The sequence below is a fragment of the Grammomys surdaster genome, unplaced genomic scaffold (assembly GCF_004785775.1).
Source record: "Grammomys surdaster isolate TR1022 unplaced genomic scaffold, NIH_TR_1.0 188, whole genome shotgun sequence".
NCBI lineage: Eukaryota > Metazoa > Chordata > Mammalia > Rodentia > Muridae > Grammomys > Grammomys surdaster.
The window spans coordinates 620455-631217 of record NW_021604633.1 but is presented as its reverse complement, the minus strand read 5'-3'; the positions used below and the strand labels follow the sequence as shown (position 1 = coordinate 631217).

Sequence of the window (10763 nt, the reverse complement as noted above, 5' to 3'; positions counted from 1 at the left end):
GTGCCCCATGTAGCTGTGATCTGGCCGAGGTTGAACATGTCCTCCTTTACGGGGAGGGTTGGTTCAGTGCCTTTCAGTTGACTGTCAGCTTATAGCATCTGATGTCCAGGTCCTTCCCAAGGCTATGCATGTGATCGGTCCTCCAAGAGAGCGGTTCAATGTTAGTTAATGCTTGGTTTGCCTTGATTGTATGTGGCTTGCTTTTTACATGTCTGTCCCTCTAGGTTACACTTTGGTACTTACTTCTGGGTATTGAGGCACTTGTATTGTCCTAATTTCCTTAGCTAAGTGACACATCCGGTGAGGGCTGCTGGCCACCGCCTTTTGTTCAAACTCCCTGGGTAGCTGCTTGCTACTATGAAAGTAAACAACAAAGGTTTGTAATATGACCCTACCTACTTCCCCTGTCCAGTTCCCCTTTCACCCCAGCTGTGTGTTATCCTGTCCACTTCCATCAGCATGAGACCTGGCTGACTGACACTCGATTCTGCCCCTACACCAGGGTAGCTCTCTATGTTGTCTCCCTGCCCTCTGCCCCTGTCTCCCACACTCACCCTTTCACTACTCCCGGCAGCCATAGTTTCTCATTGTCTTCATCCTCTGCACTGGACATCATAGTGAACTAGAGACCTGTAGACAGATTAGATACAGATACAGATTTGGGTTCTAATACAGATAATGATTAAAACTATAGTGGTCCTTAGTGAATCCCTTTTGTAAAATTTGGCTAGAAAAGAAAATGGGACCAGGGACCAAGGGCCAAGTCGCAAATGTTCCAAAAATTGACAGAATAAAAAAAAAAAAAGGTAAGGTGAAAGAAAAATAGCTATCTGAAAAATGAACCATCAAAGAGCGTGGACACATGCTCATCCTCAGACTTTGTCACTGTGTTATTTCATAGGGCAAAGGGACTTTGCAAACTCATTTGAAATTAAGGATGCTGAGACAGTCATGGTGGCATAAGTCCAGAACACTGGCAACATGGGAGTGAAGTCTGAGGCAGGAGGATCCCAGGTTCAAGTTCTCCGTGGGTTACAGAGTAAGTTCAATGCCAGCTGGGCAACTAAATAAAGAACTTTCCTTAAAATCAAAGCAGAAGCTGACGGCTGGAGATACAGGCCGGTGATGAGGTGCCTGCTGAGCATTGATGAGACCCTGGGTTCAATATCCAGTACTACAAAATAAATAAATGAAATTTAGGGTGAGGATATGGAGGTGTATCTGAGCTTGTATGTGGGGTTCAAAATAACGACATTACTCTGAAATCTTCTGAAATGTGAGCCAGGATAAACCCTTCTCTCCCAAGTTGCTTCATTTAGTATTCTAGTCATAATGGCATGAAAGTAATATAATCAGGGTGAGCGGAAAATAATGACAAAGGTAACTTGGAGATTAAAGTGTCATAAATAGAGTGACAACAGGGTGAGCATAAGCAGAAGTCAGAGAGGAGAGATATCGGGTCTATATGGAGAAGCCTGATCTGAGGGGGACAGTCCTACAGAATTAACACCTAGAGCACACTCAGGCTTCTCTGGGACAGTGTCAAAACACTTTAAACTTAGTTTTCAAATTGCCAGTATTTTTAAAGTCAATATAAAACATGGTCATCAGCTGTATAAAATTCGTCATCATTTCTCACTCTTTGGCGACTCCATTTATTTAGATGTTGAGCCATATTCAATTCCCCTCAGCCTGTATAGCTGATCATACGCTTCTCGAGGGTGGGGTGCCATTTTCGCTGCCTCCTCTATTTAATGAACTATTTCACAAGCTTGAAAATGTGATTAGTTTATTTATATTTAAGTAAAACATGCCACAAAAACTCACTAGCTTGCTCCCGGGAGCTTTGCATCATTGATGACAGATGAGGGAGGGGGTCTGCAACTTAATCTGATTTTATTCATCGTAAATATTCAAATCATGTATATTTGTTCCATAAAACAGTTGTTTAAATGGCTTTAATTTATTTTCAATTTTATTGTCTCAACCGTATTGTGCAAGGCAATTGTTGAAATAGTTTGGTAACATCTGATAAATGTTGATCTCTCTCTCTCTCTCTCTCTCTCTCTCTCTCTCTCTCTCTCTCCCTCTGTGTGGGTGGGGGGGGGGGGGGGAGGAGCGCTTACTCATGTCTCCATCCTTCTCAACTGAACTTCCTGGAGTTTCAATACTTTCCTAGCTTAGTTTCTACTGCTGTGATTAAACACTGACCACAGGCAAGTTGGTGTAGAAAGGGTTTCTTTTATCTTGCAGCTTACAATCTTCCATGAATGGACATCATGGCAAGAATTCCAGGCAGAGACTGAGGCAGAGGTGAAAGAGGGACTCAGCTTACTAGCTTGCTTCCGCTCACTTGTTCAGCTTGCTTTCTTATAAAAGCCAGGACCCCGGGGTGACGCTGCCCACATTAGGCTGGGCCCTCCAACATCAGTCATTAACCAATACATTGCCCTCATAGACTCACTTACAGGCCAATCTGACGGAAGCAATTCATCAGTTGAAGTTATCAGCTGAGGTTCCCCGGGGAAACTCTGGTTCATGTCAAGGTGACAAACACTGACCTGCAGTCCATCCTCACGATTTAAAGTGGTTGCTATCATGAGACCCACTCCCAGCAGAGTCCATGTACGGAGATGCTGAATCTCAACATTGTCAATAATTAGGGGGCTAACAACCTGCCTCTGGGAATCCTATGTTGTTGTATGCAAGGCTAAGTACTCATAGTAAACACTATACACATCTAATAACTTAGAGATTTGTTTTGATTCTTGAAATGAGGACTCAAAAGATCACAGACTAAGGGGAAGCCAGAAGCAGAAGTGAAGAGCTGCCTGAGGTCACTGTCACCTCAAGAATAACTGGAAAACTGTTATTTTAAAAAAAAATACTTATTTGTCGTTTGTGTACGTGTGGGAGCACTTGAGTATCAGCGTGCGTATGTGGAAATCAAAAGACAACTTTCAGGAGTCAGTTCTCTCCTTCCACCATGTGGGTCCCATCAGGCTTGGTAGCAGTCACCTTTACCTACCCACCCAAGCTGCCATTTTCGTGGACATAATCACAGATGACTGGTAGAGTCAATGGCAGCCTGTCTGCTACCTTTATCTCCAAGCTCCATCCAGCACTCATCCTTCCCTCCTCCATAACTCACTCAAGGTCCCTATCCCATGGACTGGGAAGATGGCTCCGTTGACGAAGTGCTCAATACATAAATAGACATATCTGAGCTCGCATGATAAGGCAGGGCATTGTGGCAAGTGGTTTCAATCCCAGTGCCAGGGAAGACACGGGCAAAGCCCTGAGGCCGGGTGGCCAGTCAAATTGGCATACTTACCAAGTTCAGGCCAATGGACTGACAGTTTTGGGATTCCTGTGTCTTTAAAAAATCATAAACAAGAGAGAGAGAACCGGTAGAGACCATATTCAGAGGTTAGCCACAGTCCCTGGTTGAGGGATTGGGCTACCCACCCATCTCAAAAATTTTAACCCAGAATTGCTTCTGTCTAAAGGAAATATGGGGACAATGAGTGGAGCAGAGACTGGAGGAAAGGCCATCCAGAGACTGCCCCACCTGGGGATCCATCCCATATGCAGACATCAAACCCAGACTCTATTGCTGATGCCAAGAAGTGCTTGCTGACAGGAGCCTGATATACCTGTCTCCTGAGAGGCTCTGCCAGAGCCTGACCAATACAGATGCAGATGCTTGCAGCCAACCATAGGACTGAGCACAAGGACCCCAATGGAGGAGTTAGAGGAAGTACTGGAGCTGACAGGGTTTGCAACCCCATAGGAAGAACAACAATATCAACTAAGTATAACCCCCAGAGCTCTGAGGGACTAAACCACCAACCAAAGAGTACATGGAGGAACCCATGGCTCCAGCCACATATGTAGCACAGGATGGTTTTGTCTGGCATTAATGGGAGGAGAGGCCCTTGGACCTGTGAAGGCTCGATGCCCAAGCATAGGGGAATGCTAGGGCAGTGAGGTGGAAATGGATGGGTGGGGGAGAGCACCCTCATAGAAGCAGGGGGAGGGGAATGGGTAGGGGGTATGCAGAGAGGAAACTGGAAAGGGGGATAACATTTGAAATGTAAATAAATAAAATAACAAATAGAAAAACATTTATCCCCTATTTTTTTTCTTTCTTATCTAGTGTTATGTTAGGGTTGAAGGGGTGGAGAAAGGGTGGAGAAGGATGGAAGAAAGAAGAGACTACAAAGTAGCGAACACCAGCTACAGGCTAATGAGAAATACATGTAAGGTGGATAATGTCAGTGAGGAATGACACCTAGGGTTATCTTCTGTTCTCCACACACATTGTAGACATTTGGAAATACATATATATAATCACACATACAAAGATTTCCCCTCTTTCGGCTTGCACTACCAACCACTGGTCTAGAACACTTAAGTGGTGGTCTACACCATTGTCTGACTCTTGGTTAACATTCTTATGTTACTTTTCTTCTGCTGTGACCAAAAACCTGAAAAAAAAAAACCCAAAGGAATGATATATGTTTGTTTATGGTATAAGACAGGAAGGGCAGATCCTTTACTGTCACAGTGAGACAATGGTGGGAGAGGTCATAGGCTATTCTTCAGGAGTGTCAGGATTCTTGCTCATAGCTCAGTGAACCAGGAAGCAAACAGTGAGCAGGAAGCAGGGCAGAGATGCTAACCTCAGTGCCCTCCCCCAGTGATCCACTTTTTCCAAAATGTGCCACTAGCTAGGGACCAAGTGCTTAAACACATGAGTCTGTGGCATCATTTTCATGTTCAAAGCTCAACAGTTTCCTTCTCAGGCTCTGATTCCTGTTGTTGGCTACCTGCAGGGACAACTGAGCCCAAGATCACAGGAGAGACACCCTGATATACCAGCTGAGCACAAAATGCATCCATCCCTGGACCATGGTCCATCCTCAGCCTGACTTATATCTAGCACTTAAAGCTAACTTTGTCTTTCAGGTGGTATTTTCTTCTTTTCTTTTTTTTTCTCCCTCTGGTCATCATTGTTAGAAACTCCAAGTGGCCAGGTGGCTGGAATAAATGAAATTTTAGTGGGACCCTGACTAGATCTTCCTTTGGAAGCCTTCTCCTTGTGGAGAACTGAACCGCCACAGAATCTCTCCTGGTAGAGGGCAGAAAGGCAGATCCCCACACAGGCCACTGCTGTGGAATGGTGATCATGATTGGTCCAATAGTCTTCCTTGGTTCTGTGGCCCATGTAGTCTCCCTCCCAGGAGCACAGACATCATTGACATCGTGTATGCACTGTGCCCTGCGGGATAAATGCTCATCCTCAAAGCTAACATTCCTGTCTCACTTTCCCTTCCATTGCTGAGATAGAATACTCTGACCAAAGCAATTTTAGGAAGAAAATGGTTACTGTTGGCTCACAGTTCCCAGTTGTAGTCTATCATTACAGGGAAATCAAGATGGCAGAACTGGAAGCAACTGGTCACATTAAGAGGAGAGAGCAATGAATTAATGCCTATAACCTGCTGCTCAGTGCCCCTACTTCTTTTTTTTTTTTTTTTTTTTTTGGTTTTTCAAGACAGGGTTTCTCTGTGTAGCCCTGGCTGTCCTGGAACTCACTCTGTAGACCAGGCTAGCCTCAAACTCTCAAACTCAGAAATCCGCCTGCCTCTGCCTCCCAAGTGCTGGGATTAAAGGCGTGCGCACACCACCGCCCAGTTCCTACTCCTTATACGGTCTATGAATGGTGTCATCCCCAGCTAGAGGGTCCTCTCTTACCAACTAATATCGTTCTTCACAGACATTCTTAGAGACTCTTCTCCAGACTGTGTCAAGTTGATGGTTAAAGGTAACCATCATAATTCCTAACCTGTAACTTCAGCCACATTTAGAGGTTGTTCTTCCTTCCCCTCCCCCTTCTGCCTCTACCCCACCAGTCACACTCACCACCTCTCAGTCAGCTAGCAGCTTCTTCCGGGTGATGTTACTTTGAAAGTGTGGACCCTGTGGTCCTGTGTCTGTTGCTGTACTTCCTTTGTGATAAAGTGAGTCATTTGGCCTTTCGTGATACTGAGTGGAAGCCAGTGTTGGTGGAGAGTGGTGTTAGGGATGTAGTCCCTGGAGGCAGGAAATAACCTATACCAAGACAAGCTGATGACCCCAGTCAAGATGAGTCTCTATTCCTTCTATGGCACAAAGGCCCATGTATTCAACTTCCTCCTTAAAACTGATGTAGAAGTCTCTGTGGCTACCAGTCTAACATTCAGTATGTTGATAAAGCCTACTTAACTGAAGCCCCTACCAATTACCAATGAACTTATTCGAAGCATTCCTCTCTACCACTGTGACACTCAGACCTGTGCTAGGGTGACGGATGACAGACACCAAATGGTGTCAATACCAAAGTCATCCTGTTTTCTTAATGGCTTACTGGCACTTCTACAGAGGTGGCACTGTGTGGCACATGGGTCTTCACACTTTCTGCTCACTTCCAGGAATCTTTCCCAAGATTGCTTTGTCTTCTGTATGTTCTCTCTTCAAAAAAAAAAAAATTACATTGACAATAAGATTTACTACAAACACCACATACGTATAACCTTAGCGTAAGGCACTTTGTTTCACCTACAAAGAAATGGCCAGATGCCCTCCCTCAGATACATGTCCCAGAGGATTTCTCTTAGCAGCTCTCCTTCCAGGCAGCCCCTGGGAGGCACTGCCTACAGTCAATTTCTACATGTACAAATGAATCAAGCCATCATCCCCGCAGAAGATCATGGGGACGAGCTGATGAGGAAATACCCGAACACAAGTGGGTGACATGAGGGACAGGCCTTGCCTCTGTGCAACTTCCTTGTTCTCTCTGGCTTTGCTAGTGTCCAGTCTTGGAGAACCTACTTCTCTTTTTGATGGACCTACCCAACCTTTCAAGTTAGTGATTCTGACAGAACCCAGCCTAGACGTGTGCTATTTAATATCCCAAAGTGACATACTACATCACTGACATGGCCAAAAAGCATGGAAGGGACCGCTCCTCTCATGGTGCTGACACAGATGACTTAGACTTTGTCAGGAAAGCAAATCATTAGCTGAAGGTTCTTCAGGCCTGGCCACAGCTCCCTTTGGTGCCTGTTATGGCTTATATTGGTTGACAGATTAACAGAAGCTAGACTCACTTGAGAGACAAGCCTCTGGAAATGTCTATAAAAGAGTTTCTAAATTAACGAAAATGGAGTAAGCCACCCTAGACGCATCCAGCTCTTCCCCAGACTGATGTATCTGACTTCCCAGAAAGGAGAAAGTGAGCGGAGCAGCCACATGTATCTCAGTTTGCTTGCTAACTGCAGATCCAGTGTGACCAAATGTCTCCTGTCCCAACTGTAATGACTTTCTTGCCATGGGAAACTATATGTTAAAACTGTGAAAAACAAAAACAAAAAAACAAGAACCTTCATTTCCTAAGTTATTTTTCAGTGTGTTGTCACAACAATGAAAAAAGTAACTAATACAGTGTCCTTCCCTAGTTTACATACCCTGTGTGCCATTGGGATTCACTATGTCATAGTGTAGAGTCCAAACAGAACTATATGGCATCCAAATGATGTCACTGGTTGATTGACACAAAGAGCAGACTCCCTGTACCAATGGTGGGAAGTGGTGCTTTATCCTGGTCAGCCACTGAAGCTGTCACCAATGGAGAACACCTTGGATTTTTCTCAGGTATTAACACACACACACACACACACACACACACACACACACACACATACATACATACACACACACAGCATATATTATCAGGCTTCTCACCACTGCTTGCTTATCTATTCCAACTGCATATAGTACTCATGTTCTAGACAACTATGATATACAGTATAATGTCCAGACGGTCCCCATGACTACAGATGGAAAACACCAGAATCCACCAGTAAAAAGCTATTGGTAATTCCACATGCCTCCGAGAGAATGAAATATGTCTCTTTAAAAGTCAAAAGCACATCACTTAGAAATGTGATATCTCCCAATTGAGAGCAAATTGTTAGGGTTTCATTTGTTGCATAGATTCTATGGAAGACAAACAATAGATAAGGTTTTTAAATTTTATTTATTTATTTACATCCTGAACATTGACCACCTCCCAGTCTCCCAAAGACAGTCCCTCCCTTCCCCATAACCCTACTCCTTCTCCTTTGAGAGGATGGGGTCCCTCTGGATATCCTCCCACCCTATTGCATCAAGTCCTTGCAGGATTTGGTACATTATACTGTGCCAGACAAGGTAACCCTATATGCCAGCTGCCTTAATCCAACCCTGTATGCTCTTTACTTGGTGATTCAGTCTCTGAGAGCTCAGGGGACAAGCTTAGTTAACTCTGTTGGTCTTCCTGTGGTGATCCTATCCCATTCAAGTCCTTCAATCTTTCCCTCAACTCTTCCATAAGAATCCTTAAACTCCATTCAATATTTGGCTGTGAGTATCCACATCTGTTTCAGTCACCTGCTGGGTAGAACCTCTCAGAGGACAGTATGTTAGGCTCCTGTCTGCAAGCACAACAAGGTATCATTAATACTGTCAGAGGGCTGAGTCTCAAGTTGGGCTGGTTATTGGTTGGCCATTCCTTCAGTCTCTGCTCCATCTTTGTGCTTGCATTGCTTTTAGACAGGACAAATTTGGGGTCAAAAGTTTTGTGGGTAGATTGGTGTCTTTATTCCTCCACTTGGGTTCCTGCCTGGCTATAGGAGGTAGCCTCTTCTGGTTTCATGTCCCCACTGTTTGACATCTTGGCTAAGGTCACCTGCATTGACTTCTGACAGCCTCCTCCATTCTAAGTCTCTGGGGCTTCCTAGAGATTCCTCCATCCCCCAGTCCCTAACAGCTACAGATTTCCATTCATTCTCCTGGTCCTCTCTCTTGTCTCTCCCCACACCTGATCCTTACCCCCTCATTCCCCTCCCCATCCCCTCTCCCACCTAGTTCCCTTCCTTCCTCTGCCCCTTATGACTATTTTATTCCCCCTTCTAAGTGAGATTCAAGCATCCTCACTTGGACCTATCTTCTTGTTATTTTGGGGGGAGGGGGGTCTATAGGGTATATCATGGGTATCCTGTAGTTTATGGCTAATTTCCACTTATGAGCGAGTATATACCATGCATGTCTTTTTGGGTCTGTGTTACCTCACTCAGGATATTTTCTAGTTCCACCCATTTGCCTGCAAAATTCACAATGTCCTTGTTTTAAATAGCTGAATATTATTCCATTATGTAAACAAACCACATTGTTTTGTATCCATTCTTTGGTTGAGGGACATCTGGGTTGTTCAGTTTCTGGCTGTGGTGAACAAAGCACCTATGAACATAGTGTAGCATGTGTCCTGGTGGTATGGTGGAGTATCTTTTTGGGTCTGTACCTAGGAGCCATATAGCTGGGTCTTCAGGTAGAACTGCTTCCAATTTTTAGAGAAACTGCCAGATTGATTTCCAGAGTGGTTGTACAAGTTTACAATCCCACCAGCAATGGAGGAATGCCCCCCTTTCTCTACATCCTTGACAGCATATGCTATCACTTGAGTTACTGACCTTAGCTATTCTGATTGGTGTAAGGTGAAATCTCAGAGTCATTTTTGATTTGCATTTCTCTGATGACTAAGGAGGTTGAACATTAAATGCTTCTTGGCCATTCAAGATTCCTCTGTTGAGAATTCTCTGTTTAGCTCTGTACCTCATTTTTATTGGGTTATTTGGTTTGTTGGAATCTAAATTCTTGTGTTCTTTATATAATTAAGAAAGTAAGAGAATTTATGTGAACCTGAAACAAGGCCAGAGAATTACTGTTTGGTCCAGATCAATTCAAAAAACTCTAACCCTCATTTTTTTTTCAGAGATCTTCAATAGCATTATCTTAGTTACTTTTGTTGGGACAAGAAACCCTGCAAGAAGCAGTTTGAGGAGGAAGGGTTTACTCGGGCTTCTAGTTCATTTTAGTGGGTGAAGCATGACATCAGGAGTAACAGGCTACTGATCAGGTTCCATTCATAACCAGGAAGCAGAAAGAGAACAAGATGAAGAGTGGGACTATAAAAGTTCAAGGCCCACCCCCAGGAATCCTTCCTCCAGGGAGTATCACCTCCTTACCTAAAAGTTCCAAAATCTCCCTGCATGGCACCACCAGCTGGAGATGAAGTGTTAAAACCCAGGAGCCTGTGGGGAATATTTCACATTCAGATCACCACAACCACAGACCTGCTAGCTACCATTTCTCCTTGTGCTGCCATGCAGTGAGTTTACATCCTGTCCCATCATGCAGGGGGTTTACATCCTGTCTCATCATGCAAAGGGTTTGTATCCTATCTCATCATGCAGTGAGTTTACATCCTGTCCCATCATGCAGTGGGTTTATATCCTGTCCCATCATGTTCTTCCTTCTGCTTTCCCATTTTCAGTGGGTCATCAAAACCACTTTTATAGTCTCTTCTCCAGATACAGACTCTGTGCAAAAAGTGCCAATATGCATTTAGTTCCTCAAGACCACCAGGGAAACTTACCTCTAAGGAAATAAAAAAAAAAGAAAAAAGAAAAAAAAAAAGCAAGATTCGATAGAACTTGAGTGACACCCATTAAGGACATCTGTCAATCTTCAAGTGTTCTCAAACCATTGCCTCAAGCCAGGTGAAGGGCTGAGCTTTACACAACTGCTTCAGCCAGACCCTAAGCCAGGAGAGCCAAGGCCGTGCATTCGGAGCTTTGCCTCCCAGAAAGCAGGAGCCAGATTTGAACTCTGAAATGAGA

The 10763-nt window shown here is 44.3% G+C and overlaps 1 long non-coding RNA gene across 1 annotated transcript in view; it reads right to left on the bottom strand.

Annotated features, from left to right (window-relative positions):
• Positions 1–248: 248 nt before the first annotated feature.
• Positions 249–10763, bottom strand: part of LOC114622385 — a 62973-nt gene continuing 52458 nt past the window's right edge. The window contains exons 2-3 of the long non-coding RNA XR_003711587.1: positions 555–630; positions 249–355 (exon numbers count right to left, since the gene is read on the bottom strand). This is a non-coding gene — a long non-coding RNA (uncharacterized LOC114622385). The remainder of the gene's footprint in view (positions 356–554; positions 631–10763) is intronic.